A 24,093-nucleotide genomic window follows, 5' to 3' on the forward strand; every position below is an offset into this window, starting at 1 on the left:
TTGATTGATCGATTGTGTTTTTATCATTGGCATCGTTGTGACTAAACGAGCTGATTTGATTTGCACCATAGAAAACGTAAAATATTCTTCTTTGATTGCTAGATTAATGTCTAAATGTGTAATATTCATGACCAAAAACACAGTCTGGTCGAACAATACAATGACTAGTTAGCTGGGTATAAAAACTAAGAGCAATAAATTGGGAAAGAAACAGAAATCAAACAGGAAACAATATGATTTTAAATGACATCTTAGGAACTTCTTAAAACTTAAAAGATGTGAGCACAAGAATCTGAAAAATGGTTTTGCTCTCTGGAATTTAACAATGAAATTAATAATTCAGACATTTTCTGCATTTTAGTCTATGGATCTCACAAAATGGACAGAATAATTACATCTGTTTTTAATTGGAAATTATTCAAATGTTGTGTTTTTTTCCAGATGGTGCTTCATTTTTCTTTGCACTGTTTAGTCATTTTATTTTTTAATGTTTTAAGCTTGTTCATATTGAGACGAGTCCTGACCTTTTGACCTGCTCAGCCAAAATGTGTGCATTAATAATAACTGATCCTCTTTCGAGACAAAAATCTTATTTATTGCCGATTGCTCAGAGTTACTGTACTAAAGCGCAAAAATACATTTTGAAATAGAGGTGGCTGAATGAAACTAATAATACTAAGACATAGATGTTGAAACTAATAATACTAAGCACTAAGCAGAGGGCAGGACAAAGCCGTCCATTTAAATCGTTTTTCAAGAAAATAAATAAATAAATGAAAGATGTGAAGCCGAAAGCAACATGAAATAAATAAGTTACCTTTACACTGAACAATTGGAAAAAAAAATCTGAATTCTAAAGCACCGGCACACAATTTTACACCGGGCGTTTAGACTTTTGATTTTACAGCTGACAGTCTTTGCTTTTGCTAAAATCCAATCATTGACTCGCACATTCTGTCATTCATGGTCCCACACTCATTTCCATTTGGACATTTGCAAAAACTTGCTGCACTTTTTATTATTATTGTCATCTGCACTGTAATCATGTTAATGTGTTGTTGCACTGTAGTATATTCTGTATCTATTTTATCTATTTCTTTTATATTCCTCTCTCTTCTATCTTTTGGAGCTTATTGTGTTTTATTTATGGTAACACAGGATTTTCCTGCCTTCATTTTGTTGTATATTTTTGTGCTATTAAAATGACAATAAAAACGCTGTCCATCCATCCATCCATCCATCTCTCTCAACTGTTTAGACTCATCCACTTTGTTTTTAGCATCCATGTACGTTAATATCTGCTGAATGACCTCATGTTAAAATGATGCCGGACATGACAAAGTGTTTGTGAACTCAATGATCCTGCCAGGAAACTGTTGTCGTTGCAGTTGAGGTTCCACAGTGACGCTGCCGCCACGGCTTTGAATTGAGAATCTCACCTGGTCAGCTGCACCATTAAACATCGAACCTCCCACACGCTGTGCACATAATGCTTGTCTGATTATGTGATCATGGCCTGATTATACTAATTACTGTGCATTCATAATGTCCCACCGTCTTTAATGGCTTTTCAGGTTTAATGATCACATGAAGTCATTTGTAAAGAGGATGCCGGTTCAAGCGTGTGAAGTTACACCTTGACGCTGATAATTATTCAGTCCAGTAGATCATCTTTACTGTTAATACGCGGAACTGGTTGAAAAAAAAAAAAAACTGCACCTGCTTTTAACCACTTTCAAAAGCTTGATGCAAACACAGAAAAGCAGCACTGTCAGCCTCCATTCACAGGCCTGGCAGCACTACAGATGAATTATTTTTATCAATATGGCACCAGACAAAACTGTTGCTATGCTGCTATTTAGAAGAAACACATCAAAAGATCATAAAGTAGCTATTTCATCATCAAGGTAATGAACATCATGGCCAGCGATTTATCTTCTTTGAATAGTTGCCATCATTATCATTTTCTCATTAGGATAATGAGAAGGACAAAATCAAGTTAACTTAAAATTCATCCACCTGAATTGAGACGTACACACAAGAAAGTGTGAAAGTCTCACAGCAAATCACACGAACCTTCCATGAACTGTTGTATTCATTGCCAGAATATTTCCCCACAGGATATTTGTTTTTTTTTTACATGATTGTAATTATTGAAGGCATGTGATTATAAATCAAGGTGAAGTGAAGACAAATGCTATTCAGACACAAGTGGGAACAAACACAGACTTTGTTGGAATGATGAACAGGGTTTTAAACTTAAACCTGCAAAAGTTAATAAGTGTCTGATGTATTTCTCGATTTCTCCAAGGAGAAAATAATCTAATCAGAAGAAGTATTATTAAATGCGTTTGTAAGCTTGTCAAGCTTTGGAGAAAACAACTGTGAAAGCAACGTAAATAAATTAACTTCCATATGAAACATACTGTAGCATATAGTGCAACCATACATTCTGAAGTTAGTTTTACTTTTTAATCAACTTTCTAATCTCTGTTTCCTGCCTATATCTATCTGAATTAATGGTTTAGGTACTGCACCTCCATTCAATGTGCACGCATACTTTTGATGCACCTGTAAAAGGTTCTGTAGTATTTGCAGTTGTAATTCAAGCAGAGAAGCAGCGCATTAGTGATTACTACAATACCATGTGACAGAAACCAACAGGGAGTTGAGCGGTTGTGTTCTTAAATATTCAGCACACTGCTGGAATTATTCTACCACGGCGCCCTTGCAGTCAAACTGGACGAGTCACAAGAGTTCCTGCAGTGTGTGCAAGTGTTCCACGGACTCGATTGTGAAGCTGGAATCGGACACGTGCAGTTGTTGTGCTTTTAATCGCACTGCTTTGAATTAGAAAAAACATGAATGGATTAATCACTTCCCCCTTTAGATATTATACGTATCAAGAGATGATGGGCAGGACGTTTCTGAGGGACGGTTTGTATCATCGGCGTAGAACAGACAACACTCATCTCTGTTAGCTGGAGTGTGATCAGCTGTTGAAATCCAGCAAACCAGCCTCAAGTGAGTATTCAACTTTTCATGTGAATCAGCATAAGTTCATTTTAACTTGGGAAGAAAAATAGACTTCACCACAAGCAGTAGGACAATGGGCCCATTAAATCTTGAGAAACAAGGTCTTTTTTTTGCCAACATAAGCTGCGTTTCCATGACCCCTTGAATTGCGCAAAACCTAAATATGGCAATAAAAACTGGCAATGGAAACAGCTCAACTTGGAAAAACCTCTCAAATATGACTAAAAGGTTTTGCTCTCATGAGGTGGTTTTTCAGACGTATCCATATAGAGGGATATCGCAAAAGTGTCATGGAAACTCTTTTTTCACATTGACACGTCGGTGGACATGACATACGGGGTCACTGACCAGTGAAAATGGCACGTTATGATTGGACGGAGGAGGAGACGCAATATTTTTACAAGTCATCAAAGAGAAAAATATAACAACCATTCCTGAGAGCAAACAACATGGAAATGCAGATATATACAAGAAATTTTGTACCTCCATTCTCCCCAAAGTGGGGTTACGGTTGTGCTGTTAGAGTGTATGCACTTCGCATCATTCAATGGAAACACCTGCAAATCGCAATTGTACTTTGTCAAAATTTTAGAAATATTGCTTTTTTTTGTGGAAAAACTATCATGGACATGCAGCTCGTGAAACTTGAACTTCAATCCAGAAAAAATATCCTCAACAGTTGCTTCGGACCCGAGGAACCCGAGTCCCCTGCATATGGCCTTCGCACAACCGCCAGAGTTGACATGCTTAAATCCAGGTCTCGCTAACAGTTGTTTGACGGAGCAGGTGGAGTAGGAGGAGTAGGAGGAGGAGGAGGAAGAGGAGGGCGGTTGGAGAGGTGGAGGTGGTCCGAGTCCAGGCAGCACACTGATCCCCAAAGAGCTCATGAATATTGCAGGGAGCCTCGGAGCTAAAGCTGAAACAGGAACCCCCTGGACCCCCCCACCACCACCGCCCCCCCCTAACCCTCCTGCACATACCAGCTGACCCCCTGCAGTTCAGCCGGTGTAACAGTAACCCCCAGACTCACCCGCTCACATGCTTACACGTGCACCCGCGTACGCTGGCAGCCCCCGGGGGCCGCTGGCAGGTAATGAATACACCTCAGAAAAATCCACCTGTAATTAGAAGGTGATAATGAAGCCATCCATCAAGATAAGCTGCTTTCTTGGCACCGGTGGCCCTGCGCTGCCAAAACTCACCAGGCTGTGACAGCACACAGCGCAGCTGATCGCTGAACGAAGCCGCCGCCCGACAGCTTCCACTCGGATCTTCAGGTGCCCTCGTAAATCCGTCTACCCACCAGAACCCCCCTTAGACCCCCCCCGCCCACCGCTTGTTCGCGAGCGCGCCTCCAGTAGGCGCTCGCCAACGCGTGCGCAGGTCAAAGCCCGTTCACACAGCTATATTTAGTTACACTCGCACTTAGTCTATTGGTAATTTAATTGAAGCCACAACCGCAAGACGCAAAAAAAATAAATAAATATTTTCCGCCCGGCTTGTGTATCATGCCAAATTGGAAATATTGTCGAGCAACGTGATACACACCATGAAACCAAAGATTAGGATTAATTTTGGTCGGCATTATTAGCATGAATTCTTTATAGGTTTTTCCGAGATTGGCCCATTTTTGCGGAATTAAAAACCCTATTTTTTAAATTGTTTATCCCAATGAAATGATTGTGTGCAGACGTGTGAGGTTTCTGATTGCGTGGAACACAAACAGACAGCGGGTTCAAAGAAAAGTGAAAAATATGTCATATTCTCATATCAAGGCTATAGATCTATGACAGGGAGGATTAGAGCCACAAGAGGAGAAAAAAAAAATATCACAGGAAGGAGAAGTTGACGTTTTCATTTTGAGTTTTAAGCTGAAATTTCGTGAAGAAAGTCAAAATTTTGTGAAAAAGGTTGACATAATAAAGACGAAATTTCATGAATAAAGTAGAAATTTCATGAATAAAGTCGACACAAATAAAGTGGAACTTGGCGAGTCGACTGGCTGGATGGTGGATGAAGCCAGTTCCCCACAGTTAACAGTAAACTGGTGTAAACAGGTGAATCCCACCAGGTTCAGCCACAGTCATCAGATGGAAACTGGTGAAAACAGAAGTGCTCCACTAGACTTGCACACAGAGCCTTTCCACTTTCTTCTCCACATTTTCACTTATTTCACGTTGACATTGATTGCAAAATTTCGATTTAATTCATGAAACTTCACCTTTTTTACGTCAACTTTAATCTCAAAATTTCAACTTTAATCTCAAAATTTCAACTTCATTAAAATGGAAACTTGGGAAAAAAAATTCTATCTTAATTTTTTCTCTTCTTGTGGTCCTAATCCTCTTCCATAGTAGATCAATGCTATTGTGAAGAAACACTGTTTTTTTTGGGAGTTAAAAGATAAACTCAACAACTCAACACCTACAGCTCTGCTCCTCTAAATGCTGCTCTCTGCTGTGAGTGGTTAAGATGGAAAATGATGATGATGATGATGATGATGATGGCGATGATGATGATGTTTTCCTTCAACTTCATTTGCAGAAGGAAAACAGGAGGGTAGTGTGTTCCATGCGCCCCATTGCATTCCAGTTGTGTTCCAGCAGTGATGTCATGGGGTCAAAGTTGTCCCTCCCTTGAACAGTGACGGTGGCAGTGGTAACAGTGTTGGACACATGACCGTATAAACAAGTTAAGATGGCCGAGGCAGGACAATGTTTCCACAACGTAGGTTTTGTGCGTTTTGTAATTGCGTTACGCTGTGTAGCTGCGGCAGTCGGAGGCTAATTTGATGAGAAGAAAAGCAACAGAAATGTAGGTAAGAGAGCCGCACTTGCAACATGTCAATGACTGGTGTACGGCATGGCTCTCCATCTCATCTGTTTCTCATGAACTCAAATGTCGGGGAACGTCTGTCGATGTCAAACGTCCAAAACAATAACAGAAATACATATTCCTGATTTTATTTCATGCAAATATATCCCTATGAGATGTTACTTATGGGGCCTTGAGTTAATCAAATATGCCTTTGCCTTTTATTTCACTGTCATCTGTGGCAGGTTGTGTATTCATTGACATTCAACGTCAAGTGGGGCTTCACATTTCAATCTATCCAAATTCCAGGACAGAGGACAATAAACCAAACAGCTCCAACTCTGACAGCCAGGGGTTTGCGTGTCTTTGAGTGTGAACTCTTCCCACTGTGTGTGTGTGTATGTTTGGTTTAGTTAGCGTCTGCTAAGAGAGGAAGTCACTTCCAGTGGTGCAGGTCAGCAGCTCCCCTGCGGCCTCACCGTCACCGTGTGGCTGGGAGCCGCGGCGTCCCCTTCCGTCTCACTCAGCAAGCACTTCGCACACAATGATCCATTTCAACAACACCCATGAAAACACAAAGTCAGTGCTTTTCTCCACAAAATTTCCCCCCACAAACAACAAGGTCCTCCAGAAGGACTGTATTATGTTAAGGCGTATTTAACCTCTCCATGCAGATGGCGTATGAGTCAGGTTGCTTTGCAAACATCTTTCTTCTGCTGCAGTGAAAACAGAAGCACGAAAAGTCACTTGTGCTGAGTTGTTTCAATGGGTGGAGGCTTGAAGTGCATCATACTAACATGTTTTATACACATATTGGAAGGCTAATTGTGACTTTCACCTTTGCAGGTTATGCTCTGACGCAGCAGACTCCCTGATATGGATGGATGGGGAGTGACTGCCTTAGCGTGATTTCACGTCTGGTTTGTGGCTTCATTTGTGCCTGTTTTTCATTTCATTTTTCATTCAATGCTTTTTTTAAATGCGCTAATCCATTGTAAAGCTTTGAGATAATTTATTTGATGTAAAGCACTCAAAAAATAGACTGTATTATTATCATCATTATTATTATTATTATTATGACTGCTCTGTCCTTTTCAGGGTTCTCTGTGCCATTTTGTTGTTGTGCTGTCTCTTCAACTTTTCACTCTCTCAACAACACTCTTCCAATTTACAGTATACATATGTACAGTATACATATATTTGACACGTCCAATTCAAAAGATTCATATTTACATTTGCTTGAGATGTTTGGAAATCGAGAGCACAATGTGATTTTTATTGGCGTCTGTGTCCGGCACCTTTCCTAAGTGACATGAATGAGCAGATGGTGGTCATGTTGCCGGGACATTGTAGATATTGATATTTCCCCAAGAAAATCATTTCTACTGACCACTTGACCTTTCATTTCATGGGGCCATCGGGTGATATTATAGCGGAGAGTGAAAGTCTAAAACTTGAGAAATATCCCCAAGTTGCAGTTTGTCCTTTGCTCGCGCTGTTTCTGAGAACAACCAACTGCTGTCTGTTTTGCATATTCTTATTGATGTGTTTATATCTCCTCTGCAGTGCCTGGTGGCCAGCAGTGTCTACAGCACAACCTACAATATACTGTCACAGTCTCTGCGGTTTTTCAATGCCGAGCTGTCTGACCTCATGTCCTTAAGCCAGACCAGATGAAGACTGACCACATTTCCAGTGGACATCAGGTGCACAGAGACGCTGCTTTCTGAACAACTGGTTCCCAAAGTGGGGATCAAATATCCTCTACTGGCTGTTTGACTTTGATATGAGTTTATCTGATATACGTTTATTGTATAGATCATTTATTTTAGCTTTTTAATTCCATTAATTATTGACAGGAATAACAAGCTTAGTTTAGAGCTTTTAGGTGTTGAAGAGCTTTTAAAAGAAAATACAATTTGATTTCTACTGTTTGTTCACCACATAACCAACTGAATGATTCTAATCAGGATTCAAATCAAAATTAATCAAACTCCAAGCATTCTGCAAAGCTATGCCGCTTTTCTGAATGACTTTGTTATGCCACTGATTCCTATCCTTCAGAGACTGAAGTGTTGGTCTTGCTACACATCTCCATATATTGTTCTCAGCAACAAAAACAAGCATTTATACTGATAAATCCGGGACGCAGCTCACTTTACAGCTCTCTGTGCCGTCAGCCACCACTGACATCCATCTGCCTGTGGGCTCTGTTGTGGCAGCGCTCCCTCGCTCGCTCGATGGATGGCTGGATGGATGGATGGACTCCTGCTTTCACTCCTTCTCACTCTTCACATGAAGAGACAGAAACCAGTCCTCTTGCACCAGAACACCACTGAATTGCACACGTGCTGCTCCCTTTTAATTGTATTCACTTGGTTGACCTGGAAGTTTATGCCATTGGACTCCAAAAGCAGAAATACAAAATAAGGGAAATTAAAGTGAAAATAAATAAGGGAGAAACAGCTGCGGTACATGACATCAGAGTATGATGACCAGTGGGCGAGGTAAAGACAGAGATAAAACCCAGTTGTGTCCTAAAAAAATCAATTGTATTTTCATTACTGTTAAAAATTGATGCTAAACTTAAAGATTATTTAAACCCATTTTGAACATTAGATTAAAAAAAAATTCATTGTTCGTTCGAAAACGTGGCCTTGAACGGATACACTCCTGGTCACTTCCTCACTATTTTTGTGCTGTCGTCTTTAAAAAACAGGAGAAAATGCAACAACTGGTCTTTGTTCACCAAACATGAACTCCTTCTCTATGAAATACCCTGGGCCTCCAACACCAGTGAACTGCATTCATCACTCGGCGTTTTGCTCAAACAGCAGCTCTTGAAGCAAACGGCACTAACACGTGATATCAGGCTAATCTGACGGAGGCGTAGACTAACCGGATCAGCTGCTGCAATAACACAGCACAACACAACACAACCTCCGGCCCTCAGCCGCACAGCTGGACACTCAACTGCGTACGGTTTCCATTTAATCCTCACACGGCCCCTCCTCTACCACCTAGCTTGTGGGAGCACATTCCAAGTCAAGTGCACGGCGCGCGAGACAATAGCTAATAAACATTGAGTGTGCCTGCTGATTGTGATTGGTTAAAGACATGTACTGCCGGCCAGAGGTATGGAAAAGAGAGCCATTACAAAGTAGAAGGCAATAAAGTGAGCTCATTTACTCCTAACAGCCTAAGTACCCCCAGCAATGGGTCCCCTGCCGGAAATTGGGCTGGATGGAGAAGCAGTAATTACACTTCTGTCTAAGTGTCTTCATACAACTGCCTCCCTTGTTTACTTTTCTGTCTGGCAGAAAAACAGCGGCTGACGGATGGTTTCTATTTTTCAATCAAGTCGGTCGGTCGCGTGCGCTTTGCTGCTCGGCTTGAAACCTCCCTCTATGATTCGCCGCCGACGCCATTCCCAGCTTTTTACGACCAAATGAAGTTGATGAAAGAAGCGTTTGTGAGGCTGATAAAAGGATGTGAATAAGACTGAGAGAAATTAAAACTGGATGAAATAAACATTAATATCAGTTTAAAGTGAAACAGTGGAGACCACAGTGGCGTTTGGGTCACTGTCCCCATTTTATTTTGAAAAGTGCTCTAAGGGCCATCTCCTAAAAATGTTAGAGTTTAGACGGAGAAGAAGCCTGCAAAACAACAGGAGGATGCAGGAGTGGAAGCTACCAACCAACTGGCAGGACGAACAGGGAACTGGGATGACTGGAAACGATGACGGAGGGCTTGTCTGAGAATAGAATAGAATAGAATAAATTTCCTGTATAAACCTGCATTTCCATGCTGTTTGCTGTCCAGAATGGTTGTTATATTTTTTCTCTTTGCTTACTTTGTAAATAAAGTATTCCATCTCCTCCTCCGTCCAATCATGAGGCACCAACTGGTTACGTGACCCCGTACGTCACGTCCGCTGGCGTGTAAATGCATTCCATTTGCAATCCATTTTCAAAAATTAGCAGTTTCGGTTTGTGCAGTTTTAGTGACATTGCGTAAACGCCGCAGGAGCAGAACCATAAAGAGTTTTACTATTTTTAGTGAAAGCCGTCTTTGTGTAAACTGGCCCTCGATCTCAAACTGCACAACCACACCTTGATTGGCAGTCCACTGCTTTTGAACCTAGTGTCAGTTGACCGTATTAGACACACGGTAGTACTTTCTGGTGGGATCGAATCCTATTTACCGAGTCGGAATACAGAGCAGGCTGCTGAGAAACAAGAATCCCTGAGGTTTAATGGATCTCTACAAGCAGCGAGATGTGAAATACACAGGATCAGTGCAGTTTGTAGGACCAGTAACTTTTCCAGACCACGGCCATGGTGTAATGCTGCAGAGTCAATAAAAAGAGCCTTGGGAAAAAATGTCATGTAGCAGAGGGTCAGGACAGGAAACAAGTGGAGGTTGGGATCAGCATTCTCAGCATTCTCAGCTGGATTGCAATTCAACTTTGTTGCTTTTAGTGTTTAGCTGTGGTTATTAGTGATAAGATGGAATAAGATATACAATTATTGTGAGCACTTTAATGTGGGCTCTCTAATCCGGCCTGCCGAACTTGAAGAAATCATATTAATACTCAGTAAGTAAATGTAGCTGTATTTCATCCACTGTCTCAGTGTTTACAGAGTCATTTCAATAAAGAGCTGAACACCGTGGGGCTTCAGAGACACTGATTTGCTTGCAACTTTGCTTTGGTTCATTTTACATTGACATTAAATTGTGTTTTATACATATCCCATGATAGATTGTTTCCTCCAATGAGGTGGCTCACCAACACACTCCATCCATCTGCTGCTGCTCCGCTACCCCCCTCTGGTACATTTTAGAACCCATTGTGGCCCCACCAGTCAAGCAGTCCCCCCCCCCCGCTGATCTGCATTAATATATAGAACTACAAGTTAATAAATTAGCTATCCTTTGAATTTCTGATGCTCCGCAGTTTCTGAATGCAGCTGAATGTACAGTATTTTTGTAGTCCAAAGGAGGAAGATCTGAATTTTGATTTGAAAGTGCAGCTGCTGCTGGCAGCGCTGCAGGAGTGAAAGTGAAGTTCCGCTGCTCTTTAACTTTCTCCTCAACTCCTCCTGCTAAGTCTTCACCTGGGCTGCAACCTGCGCAGCCCGCCAGTAGCCTCCACCCGTCCTGACCGTCAGGAGCAGTTTTAGAGGCAGAAGCCTGGTGTTTGCAGCGGGGTGAGCTGCCCATCAGTCGGGGGGTTTTCTCCGTGGCTCTGCCAGGGATTACTAGGCATTCAGGCGGCTTCGCTCGCTGAGCCGCGGCCGTTCTGATCAGAGAGCCACTCCACTATCTCCCCTCCTCATCCCCACCACCTGTGATTTCACAGGGATTAGCGCACAAAGTTGCCTAATCTCTCCCTCCACTCTTTCTATTGATGGCCATCAAACACACACACACACACACACACGCGCGCACACACACACACACGCACACGCACACACTTTTGCATATTAGCTCAGAAAGGAAAAACAACTAAAATGCTTCAGCGTCTCACCAGGCAACTTCAGTTCCATTTAATAGAAATGCTGCAAGGTTTTGAAGACACTGGCTCGATGATCCTGCTCCTCCACTCATAACTCATCATATACTTCTGGATAATAGACCGAGTCATACGTGGTTTTTCGGACATATAAACTCCTGCAGTATCAGCAATATTCATCAGTCTACACACCGTCCATCATTGTCTTGCTGTTGTGATCCATACATGTGACACCCATTGCACAACTGCCCGTCCCAGACACAAGGATGCCTCCCTCTGTAGCTCCATATTAAGTTTTTCATTTTCTTCACCTGGTTCAAGCACCTATTGGTGGGTCTCTGCACCCTTGGGCGATACGGACAAAAATTACATTGATTTGACAGATTGTAGGAAGTGATATTACTGTTTATTTGTGCAGTGGTTGTAAAGATCACTGTCGGCTCTTTTTGGTTTTCCACATGATCTGCCTGTTCAACCCAAGCAAAATGTTGAATTAAAATAACTATAAAATGACTTTATACAACAGAATAAAGTGGGTTTTCCTGGTGGCATAATGACCAGGGCTGAACTATACTACAAAAGTCCTGCCCCTTATCCTGACGCATGTTCATAAAACAGTAATGTGCCAAAGTTTTGAACAGCATCTCAGCCTAATAAGCAGTTCTGACCTTGAAGCTGCAGTGATTCTGACCAAGAGCCGCCAGGCTGGAAACAATATCACCTTTGAAATACATTAAATGCATTTGGTGTGAGGTGGCACTCCTGGATTTGCAGTGTAATTAGGGTGTGAAAAGGCAGAAGACTAGAAATGGTCTTCAACCTACAGTTGTCCTGTCCTGCCAATTACTCTTCATAAAAATCACATTTAACTTCTCTTTATCATCTCGACTCCCTTCTTGATGCTGACTGGAGTGAATTCAACTAAACTTCGGATGCATGGGTGTCCTCAGCAGAGAAAGAGCTGTCAGACTAATCAGAAGAAATTTGCTGTTGGCAGTTGAGAGGTCACATATGTTCTCGTTCAATACTGATCAATATGTGCAAACGTCACATGAGTTTCCTCATTGCAATATGACCAGACATTGAAAGAAACGAGCCACAAAGACAAAAAAATTCAGTTGTGTTTCATTTGTTAACATGAAAATTGGCCCTAGTGAAGAAAAATCACCACTGAATATCACGTGTTGTCACAAACAATTTAAGCACAACGCGTGACATTCATCTGATAAATCTTGTTTTTCATCAGTTTGTCTGTCCATAATAATGATATTTATTGCATAACGATGTTCTATCTGCTTACACACAGTCTACACGTTTTCTTTTCAGTTAAAAAGGAAAGTCTGTGCTCTCTATTAATCACAGGAAAGCCAAAGGACTAACGGTCGGAATTGTGAACAGTAGCTCGGATCCCTTCCGTGGAAACAGTAAATAACTTGTGCCCCCATTAAGTGATGGAAATACTTCAGGCTGGTACCAAATGGCAGAACACAGACACTTAATTCAATCAGAAGGCTCGAGGGCGGCCCGGCAAGGCTAACTGCATCATGGTTAAGCATCTTGATTTCGTCAGAATTATAGAAAATGACAAGTGAACTCGACATGAACCAGAGAGTCAGAGTGGAATCCTCGTATTGGCATTTCCTAATCTAAGCAGGGCGGTGCCAGAAAATCAATATCTGCTGCTGTGCTTCTTCTCTGCTGTTTCAACCCTGAAGGAAAGGACAGCACAGAGCTGCTATCATTGTTCTGGTTATATTGTAGAATTTTGATCACAACAGTGATGCATGTTGCAGTTCTGAGATGCACGTTTCTTTTTAAATACATTTGGATCCACATAAAAGCACCTTCAAATATTGATGATGTGAAAATGTTGACATCTGAGGTTCCCTCTAAAAGACATTTTTTTTAGGAATAGAAATATGTAATTGATCTCACACACACACACACATAGACACAAACTCTGGAGAAAGTCTTTACAAGCAACAGTGTGTGGTTCACAAACAGCTGCAGCCAGTAAGAACGAGCATTGTTAAGACACGGCTTGAGAGAAGGCGTACAAAGTACACTTCAAAAATTCACTTCAGAAATTAGCAATGGATCGCAACCAAAAGAAAATATAAAATACAATCAGATTCGGAACTTGTTCCTCTGCTGCTGAAACACATTTTTGACCTTGGAATTGAAACGGAGCCTCGGCCAGTGAGAGGAGAATCGACAAACAAGGGAAAACCAAGAGTTTCCTTTCAGCACAAACAAACTCACTTTCCGTCAGGAGCCGTCACACATCCTGTTCACATTTACTGGAGTGGATCCATGCAACATGACCAAGGTGCTGACAGAGTCTTATTACCCCAGTAAGTTGTGCAGCCTGGGGTCACCAAGAGGACAGGAATGCCGAAGGGCCTTTTTGAGGGCCAACACTGACCTGAACTAAAGACCCCCAACTCTCTTTGAACGTCTCGCCCTGCTGGACTTGTTCTTGGACTTTACATCACGCCAACACTTGTCCCCCATGGACAACTAAAAGTAATTTAAAACAAATCTATACAATGTTAAATAATTACTTGAATGTGTCATTAGTTCATTAACATTATAAATAAATGCATGCATAATTAATTCATTAAAATGCCATTTCATTTTATGTAAAAAAAAAAAAAAAAGAAAAAAAAGAAGAAGGAAAAAAAACCCCTAAACTAAACAAACATGTATAAATATTTCAAACTTAGCCATCATTGTCAGCTGATGGATTTTGGAGGTTGATGGACCAACCAGCTATTTGGGTCACTATTGGGTATTTAAGTTCACTTAAGTTTCATATGAAACTGTCACCACCAATCAAGTTTCTCATAAAACGGAAACGCAAACGTTTTTTGCAATACCATTGCTACTATTTTTCATGCAATTGTCATTATTCTAAATTTAGATGACAAAAAATAAATGAAGAGCCCCATCTGCATGACGTATCTCTCACAGAAATGCCTTAAAATCAGATGGTTTATGTTGTCCAGTCTCATTGATCTTTCGTCAGAGGCTTCATGCCTCTTCATGATGCCTTCGAGGGCACAAGGTCAAGTTTATCGCTTGAGGCATTTTAGCTCCTTCTGGAGGAGGCTAGAGGACACCAGAAGACTCTCCACCAAACACTTTAAGAACTGACGGTAGTGTTGCAGTACTGGAGGTTGGTCTCGCTCTCCAGACCACTTTTCTAGAGTCTCAGTCTTTTCTCAGACGTGGAGGCATTTTTACTGGGTCGGGTCTCGGTCTGGGAGTGGACGGACTGGGGATTTTTGATCCAGACCAGTGGAGACTCAGCCAACACTGTAATGACACGGTAATAACAGAAAAGAATCTAGCTGCTGCTGTTTTACGCTCTGTTGGTGACACCCAGAGTGACACCCTATTTTTCAATTTTATGAAATTGTTCAATAAAATGATTAAAAGACACCTTGCTGAAAAGAGATGTTGCTGTTCCATTTAGAAGCAAACTGGAATTTAAAAAAGATCCTGGTCCTTTGTTCTGTTTTATTGTTATTTTTCTTTGATATATGAAGTCTTGCTCTGGTCTCCATCTTGATCCTCTCCAGTCTTGATAATGCCTTTGGTGCCTTCTCGACTATAACACTACCTCACGGTTTTAATTATGAGGGTCCTCATCAACTGACTGAAAAATGAAATCCTAAGTATTGCAGATCAGTCAGTGTGTCACCATTAAATCACTTGTTTCTTTTTCTCGGGCTCGTGTGTCATTTTTCTCCCTAATAAATTGAAAAAGACCTTGTCTGAACGACGCTGCGACTGAAACCATCCGTCTGTCGTCGAGCCGTTGGCGCCCCCTCTGTTCTCCGACTCCGACGGCTGCCGTTGTTAATCAGTGGGCAGCTCTCTACAGTGAGTCGCTGCAGGGCAACAACCCTGGAGGACGTGGCTTAGCGCCTTCCAAAGCACGCTGCCTCCATCAACACCAACAGTCACAGCTAATACCGAGCTTGCTCTGCGAAAGAACGGACTGCGCTACATAAACAACCTTTTGTTCTACCACCCCCGACACGCACACACATGTAGACACAGACACACAAATAGACAGAAAAGCTGGACTTCCCCCAAGACAAGCTGACTTGATTAGAGCGCTCTGTTCTTGGGCCTGAAACCCAAAGCACTGACACAAATGGAGAAACTGAAGAAAGCAGCTTTTATGCTGCCGATGCTCAGTCTGATATAACTGACAAAGTTGCAGTTGGCGCTGAAGTCAAACGCCAAGTTGTGACTTGAAGCCAAGTGTAGCACACGACCCACACATTCAGGCAACAATCAATCAACGCTGCATTCACTGTCGCTGTGTTCCGTCATTTTCCTTGATGAACACAACAGGGTGAAGCGCCCGATGCTAAGTTGTGTTGCAGTTGTATTGGAATCCTCCAATGGGTGATTTGGCTGCTGCAGCAGGCCGCAGACTTGGCTGGCCAAAACACTGGAGCGGTCGTCATTGCCTGCGACAAAGACAACTGCGTTAAAAATCCAGCGGGTCACTGAAATGAAGGGGAAACGCTGCGTCACACACACAGCAAACATCATGAGACTGAGGGTGAGGTCTCAAAATGCTGCTTCTTGTGCCAATCTATAAGATTTGATTCGAATGAATACGACATGAATGGTGTATTTTTGATAACTGTGGCCGTTACTAAAATAAATTGGCAGGTTGTAAGACTCATCCTGCTGCCCATCCAGCTTCACTTGACTGTGATGTCAGGATGCAATACCAAAAGCCAGGGAATATCTATGACTGTATCACACTGGTCTCCATATACATGTCTATGCAACTCATTTAATATAATAAATATTTACTTTATACTATCATTATTATCATTATTATTTGTATTTATTTTATTCATCTATAATTTATTTTAATGAGATTAATTAATAATAGTATTGTTAGACTTCATTCAATGAAATACATTCATATTATACATTCTATACTATCTTATGGCAACAGACCCTGGGCCTTTGAAGTAACTGGGCATATATTCTATATAATGAGTGTGTTGATGTTTTGTTAATTCAGCGCCCAGGGATTGGAAAAGGGCAAATTTCAGCACATTTCAACAAAAGCAATACTAAAGTCGGTGGAAACCCAAACTGTGTGTGTCAGTGTGGCTGTTAGTACAGTTAAGCAGTACAAGACCAAGAATGAAGCATTTTAACAGCACAGTGTGGTTTTGGTCTGGAATAAAAGATCATGCCAGAAGCCACTTCCTTCCTGCGACACCAGAGAAACAGTTTAAACACAAATATAGTGTTTAATATTCACAAGAGATTTTTTTTCTTAGCTTTCGAAAAGTAAATAAAAATTCTTATAAAGAATCACATGTTATATCACAGTGTAGAAGTAGATCAGTCTTGGCAGCCTTGCCTGGGTACGTCAACACTTTGCAACCTCCAGAGTTGGACAGTGTGTATGTATGCATATGGAGTATCCGTAGCTCATTTAACAGAGCAAAGCACATTGGCTCCTCATGAATGAGAGTGAACATCCATCTGAGTTATCTCCGAGCGCAGACTCTCCGTCTCTCGGCCCCGTCATTACAAGTTCATACACACAACTTGCGGACTCACATTGAACAGCTTCTTTGTGGGCAGCTTAAGAACACAGCTCACCCATCCCCCATCCCCTCACCCCATCACCACCACCACCACCTCTTCACTAAATCAGATGAAGGTCAACGCAGTGTGAAAACTGGAAAACTAGACTTTTGCTCTGCGACTATCAGAGCTCCTGGCACCACCACCACCATTGCCGCTTTAAGGCTCTTACGAGAAACCCTCAGTTTGCGACGGCAGGAAACCCTTCCTGTGATCGTTCCATGTGAATCTCAGGCCCAGGAAAGCGCCGTTTCAAAGTGTTTGCATCCTCTGCACGGCACCAAACCCTGACTCGCGCAAAGCTTCCTATAGACGGGAACCAAATTTAGCAACTGAGAGTTCACGTTGGCCCGCGTTTGACTCCTGGGCTACCCTGCCCCCACATCCCTTCCTGTGATGAAATCTAGCCCTCGCCGTTCATCTCAGAGCCCCTCCTCCACCCTCTTACCACCCACCTCCAACGGGGAGGGGGTGGAGGGGTCTTTGAAGCAAGCCGCACCTCCGCCAGCCGCGCTGAACAATGAGGTGCTCTGCGGCTGCTCCGCCGCTCGCAGGCCTCCTCTCAGTGCAAACACACTGAGGGAGAAAGTGCTTTTTCATTGTCTCATCTTCAAGGGGTGATAAATAAGAGGCCCGGACAGCCAGACAAGCCGCTAGAGGGCAAGGATGAGAATGCTGCTCTTTTAGAAGGCCGGCTTTCAATCATCAGGCCAGTCAAAGAATAGTAGGGGCTTTTGTGTGGACGCATGTCGGGCCTGTTAATGAGCAAACAAAAGGGGCTGTTTTCGTGAATTTACGGGGAACCACCATGGAGAACGCATTGAAGTTAAGATGAGCTGTTGGATGTTTAGGCCTGAGAAGATGGCAACAGTTGGTTTTAAAGCCACTGCATTTCAGTATATCTGATCTTTTTTTTTATTTTATTTTTTTATCTCACTTCCTTAATTGGGCTTATTTAAAAGGTCCAATGTGTAAAATCTTCAAGGAAGCTTACCTGACAGTGCGTTTTGGAAATAAAGCTCCAGTGTGTAATATTTGGAGATTTTAAAGAAGAAGGAGCAACATCAAGTTTCTGCATTTTAGATTGCAGCGTCTTTCACTCTCTCTCCCCCTCCTGAGCTTGCCAGTGGGCAACGGTGGCCTGCACACCCAGACTTGGATACCTCGTCCACCTTCTTCTTCTTTGATTTATTTGAGGACGCCAGCGTTCACCCTAACTACGAGGCGTGCTGTCAGGCAGCTGGATGGTCCACACCAGGCTTCCTTAGAAATGTGGTGGTGCAAGATGGCAGCTAACTGGGAGCAAGACCAGTGGTGGGCAAACTGTTTGACTGGTGGGGCCACAGTGGGTTCTTAATGTGACAGAGGGGCCGGAGCAGCAGCAGATGGATGGAGTGTCTTGGTGAGCTACCTCATGGGAGGGAAATCTTGGGATATGTAGAAAACATGTTGCTTTAATGTCAATTGCACATGAACAAAAGCAAAGTTATAAGTAATAAAATATCTCTGACGTCGTCTTTGTTGAAGTGACACTGAAAGTTAAACTAATGAAATAAAGCTTTTTTATTTAAAAGTAATTTGAAGTTAAATCATTCTTCAGGATATCATCAACATCATCATCATCCTCATCATCACTGTGGCAGAAAACGCAAGACCGCAGAAAAACTAACATTAGGTTTATTAATATAGTTTCAAGTTCGGTGGGCCGGATTAAGAAGCTTAATGGGCCGCATATGGCCCCCGGGCCGTAGTTTGCCCATGCCTGAGCTAGACCCTTGCTCTATGTATAATATCATATATAGAAGAACCATTCTAAGGATAGGAAAACCAAATTACTTTAACTGTAGTGCGAATATACACTCATATTATGTATTAATGTATTTATCATATTTAATCATAAATCAAGCCAAATTTTCCAAACTGGATCTTTAAGTGGCTGACAGACAGAGGGTGGATCCACAACTCCTCCGTCCAGACACACTGAGCTCATCAGTCAACATGAGCAGCTCCTGGCACGCTGGGCTGTAAATACACTATGATTCCTCACCGATGTGAAGCCTTCCCCCTATTAGCTGCTGCTCATTTCTTAAAGGTTCCAACTGGCAGCTGCCGGCGGAGGAACTCTTATCGCTGTGCGTATCGACAGCGCTTGGCTCTCGCCGGGGAGGAGACGAGGGTCTGAAGCCCTCTTGACAACTTCAGAATGAATGTGGGATTGACCGAGGCAAACTGGGCCCCTCATTAAAAAGCTCCAGATGTGTGCCAGATGTCTGGGGGTCTCTCCCATTTAGGAAAAAAAAAAACACAGAAAAAAAAAATCACCACTGAGGAAGCCCACGGCGATGTAACCACAGTGTGTAACAGGCACTTTTCCAAAATCCTGAGAAAACGTAGCAGTAGATCACATTGGGAAGGTTTTCCTGCAGCCAGTCGGGTGTGTGTGGAATGTGGACCAGCGCGAATAAGCGAAGGACCGTGTGTGTGTGTGTGTGTGTGTGTGTGTGCATGCTCGCTACATGGGTAGCGGGGTGGGTGGGTGCTGGGGAGGGGCGGCTGTAGGGAGACTCCCGGTAATTTGAACTATGGTTGAACCGTAGGAGGGAGTGCACTGAAAGGTTGGAACCAGCGGGGGTAAGAAAAACTCCAGCTCCGTCTTTAATCAGTCATACGGCCCCGACGATCTGTTTTTCAGACATTCCTCCGCACGCGGCCCACAATATTCCTCTTTTTTTTTTTTGTCCCACCGTCTCTCATCTCGCCGGGCCGTGCGCATTTTGAAAACACTGGCTCTGTCTGCATGAGACGCACTGTATCTGGTGGAGCACCGAGAGTATGTTAAAATAACAAAAATGCCGTCCAACCTTCAGCGCTTCTTCTTCTTCTCCTTCAAGAGTGAATGTTTCTTTTTTGCTTTTTGGCTTGTGTCTGACTATTTTTTGATAATTGTTCATAACTTTTTCTTTTATTTATTTTGGTATTTATTTATTTTTTCATAATTTTATGTCTTGAAAAGCTGCAAAATTTTTGTGTTTGTTTTTGTAAATAAGGTGTGCTTGTAAAAATAAAAAAAAATCTTTCTCCTCCTTCTTTTTGGGGGAGAGTGGGCACTAGTCTGCTGCGCTCATTCAGCCGGTCACTGGAGTGCGCATTGATTTTCAATCCAGAGGGTTAGCACATGGTGTAATGAGAGAGCTCTGCATTATTCATACTTCTGAGAGGACGAGAAACCACGTGCGACCTAAATACCCCTGCGACGCTTTTCTAAAATAACAACAGGGAAACACTGATAGACTGACAGACAGACAGTCGGGCCGGCAGACAGACAGGCAGCGACTTGAAATGAACGAGACGCACAAAGGAGGAGGAACAAGAAAGGTTGGGATGAATCTCGGTTAAAAAAAAAAAAAAAAGAAAGAAAGAAAGAAGATGATGGTGCATTTGTCTGAAAGTGCATTTTGCAAGTTTAGCAGCAAAGTGACAGCCGAGTCTCTTTTAAGACGAGCTGCGGCAGGCGTGATGCGCTTGCGTGTGTTTTTCAAGCGGGAAAAGACGGCGCCAGAGCCGACAACGTGTGCAGTGTTGTGTTATGTCATGTGTGTTAACGGCGGAGGCCCAACAGATGGGTTTTATTAGCGGAAGGGTTTCCTGCTTCGCTAATTGGATGATGGATTCCGTCTGACGCCGCCCTCCCCCGGCTCGTGTATCGCGCCTGAAAGTTGGTCTGCCGCTTCAAAGGTTGACGCGTGGCAATTATTATGTAAAGGTATGAGGGGCGAGATCAAAGGGTGCGCTCGCAGCGAGCGACCGCCCTCAAAGACAACAGCCGTCACTCGGAGACAAAAATCAAATCAAATCTAATGAAAAAAAATGAGAGTGTTGAGAGAATCAAGGGAGCGAGGGATGAATCCTCTGAGATTCCTTTCAAGGGGCGTCGGCAGGGCGTCAGGAGTTAAAGTGTTGAGTGCGTCTGTTGTTTCAAACGGCCGCATGTTGGCTTTTGTTCCTCATCAGCGAGGTTTTTGTTTCTTAACAAGAGAACTGTTTTTGTCCCCGATTAATTTGAAAGGCTTCTTGAACATTTAATGATGTCAGGTTGAATGCTTTAAAAATACAAATAAACAAAACAAAATGCAAATAGATTGATTCTGTATTTTACGGCAACTTGACGCTTTGTCATTTAAGGCCAGCGTTTCTCAACTGGTGGCTCGCGACCCAAAAGTGGGAGTTTAAAATATATTTGTTGAGAAAATGTTGGGCCTTTATTTTGCAGGACACACAATTAAGATTGAATGATTTCAATAATTTATTGACTGAACATCTAAACACAAGTTTTTATTTTATTTATTTATTTTTTTACTGAGTGCACTTTTTTATGAACTGATTGCTGACTATTGTGATGACTGATTGTGCAGCTGAGAAACTGAATTTCCTTTGGGATAAATAAAGTATCTATCTATCTATCTGATAAAATGTGGGGCTGCGTTTTTATTTTAGTGGAATAAATTTGGATCGCAACTTCATGATAAGGAAAAAATGTGGGTCTTAAGACTCCACCAGTTGAGAACTACTGCTATCAGCAGCTAATGGTGCAGTTCAACACTGATTGAACCCAGGAATTCACGCTGAAAATATCCCAGGTGGCTTTTGATACAAAGCAGTTGCTGAAGGTATTACAAGTGTCACGCGGGTGCGGACGTTGCAGGAGGCAGGACCTGAAACGCAGACAACTCCGTGTTGCACTGGAGAAAAATGATTGATTCTACATAATAAACAAAAACTAAACAAAGGGTGACTTCAATGGGAAAAACAAACAAAAACCGAAAACCGGGAGACTTGACACGGCAAAACAGACAAGGCAGACGAGAGGAAACAACCATGACGAGAACAAAAGTGAAACAGACCTTGACGAAAAAGCAGACAACTGAGACAAGACAGACAAGGCAACGCGCAGAGACGTCCATGAAGAACCAAAATCAACTGACCTGAATCCACCATGAAGAGACAGCAAGAGGAGACAACAAGGAGTTTTGATACAAGAGGGCAGAGGAGCCCAGGTGAGGGCAATCGAAGGCAGGACTAGCAACCAGACACAGGTGTTGCAATCAAGGGGTGACGTAAAAAAGGCGGGGGAAAAGAAACATGAAGTGAATCACAGGAAATAGGGGGAGACGGGACCTTCAAAATAAAACAGGAAACGCAAAAAGAACAGATCATGACAAAAAGTCTCAAACAAAACAGAAAAGATCTCAACTATGAGGGGCTATTGCAGGGAGGGCCAACTTTTTGACTGGTGGGGCCACAATAGGTTCTGCAATGTGCCAGAGGATGGGAGACGGAGCAGCAGCAGATGGATGGAGTGTCTTGGTGAGCCACCTCATAGGAGGAAACAATTTATCATGGGATGTGTAGAAAGCAATCTAAAACGAAGGAAAGAAAAGTTGCGACCTATTCAGTGTCTTTGACCCCACACGGTGTTTAGCTCTTTATTGAAAGGACTCTGAAAACACTGGAAACATGGAGGGAATACAGCTGTTTGATGACTGCCTGAATCTTAAGATAATTTCTCCAAGTTCGGTGGGCCGGATTGAAAAGCTTAACGGGCTGCATATGGCCCCCGGGCCGTTGTTTGCCCATGGCTGGGCTAGAAGCTGTTAGTTCTTGGTATTCTGTCCTCGTTGCAGAGAATAACGCTGTTAAAACTGTTTAAATAAGTGTAAAACCAAAGTGAAAAATAGGGCTAAAACACAAAAAACACACAATTTAGTATGCGACTAATTCAGACAGATGGATCTATTAATTTACGATCATCACGTCATTATTGGAGACAAAACAGAAAGCTTGTTCAGAGCCAGGCCTCCTCATCAAAGCTGACGGGGCATCTTCAGGGCACCACGCTGCCACGAGGATTTGGGAGAGGGGAGAACGTTGCCGTGGCGATGAGGGATAGGATGTTTCTGTAAGCGTGGCGGTCCAGGAGGAGACGCATGTGGACATTAGCCTGTCAGCCGGAGCCTTTGATAATCTGTCAGGGTCGTGAGCAGGTAAGACACGGCCGGGTGGAAAGTACAGGTACCGACCTTCTCCCTCCACCCCCACCACTTCCCCCCACCTCCACCCCCCCTGTAGGTCAGACGGCAGGAAGGTATGGAGGGGTGAAGACAGATGGGGAAAGCAGATGGAAGTGTGCGGACGACAGGAAGCTTTAACCAGCTCGCTGACATGTCAGCCTTTTGCTTTTGAAGTTCAGGTTTTTACTGTCTCATCACAAAGCCTGCAGGCTCGGAGCAGGAGCTGACCCCCCACCACCACCGCCCGCCACCCAACAACTGTTTCATTTCCAGCATCATGGAGAAATTCATGGTCTTGTATTGAATTAGATTCGGCGTAAACTGGGTTTACTTGCTTGAACCTGCATGACGGGGTCGGCACAGATTTACACAATGGTGTCTATGGTTTTAATTCCAAAATCCTTCAGTAATTTTGACCAGAGTGTCAGAAGTCTCTATATTAAAGAGGCTTCAATACATGGCTGAAAAGGCTGTTAGTGCGAATACATCCTTTTATACTGAAGGAAAATGCAATAACACTGAAGAGCTGAAGTGGTGAAACACGAGGCGTCAGTTTCTCAGAGCTATTTTCTTTCCTTGTTACACATAAATGCTTGATTGAGTTTTGGGAATAGGTTTTACATCTATTAGATGTAACAGCAGCGGCACCGCCAGCCATGCATTTGAACATTTAAAGGTATTGTTACCTTTAAACTTAATGATACCTGACATCAAGTATCAGGTATGACCGTTTATACTGCACTACATTTTCATTGACCACTCTACCTCATACTGCTGCACCCATGTATGTTTCTTCTTTCTTTGTCTTGTTACAGTGTATATGTAGACTTGTATATATTTTTTATCTTGTATATGTTAATGTATACTTGTATAAAAATTATAATTTTTTTTAATCTAATGTATACTTGTACATATGTTTGATTCCACCAGCGAGTTGCACATTTTGTGAAGTTTTGTTTACTGTCTTTTTGTTAGTTATTTAAAACAGCGAACGGAGACAAACCCGTAGTCAGTTTGCCA

General features: G+C 42.6%; 1 protein-coding gene across 1 annotated transcript in view; it reads right to left on the reverse strand.

The window, feature by feature from the left end:
- LOC142905010 (retinoic acid receptor beta-like) overlaps positions 1-24,093 on the reverse strand; it is a 149,653-nt gene that overhangs the window by 73,905 nt on the left and 51,655 nt on the right. The gene's annotated exons all lie outside the window — the stretch shown is intronic.

This window comes from Nelusetta ayraudi, unplaced genomic scaffold (genome assembly GCF_046127955.1).
Source record: "Nelusetta ayraudi isolate G7.1 ecotype Tasmania unplaced genomic scaffold, CSIRO-AGI_Nayr_v1 ptg000135l, whole genome shotgun sequence".
NCBI classification, from domain to species: Eukaryota; Metazoa; Chordata; class Actinopteri; order Tetraodontiformes; family Monacanthidae; genus Nelusetta; species Nelusetta ayraudi.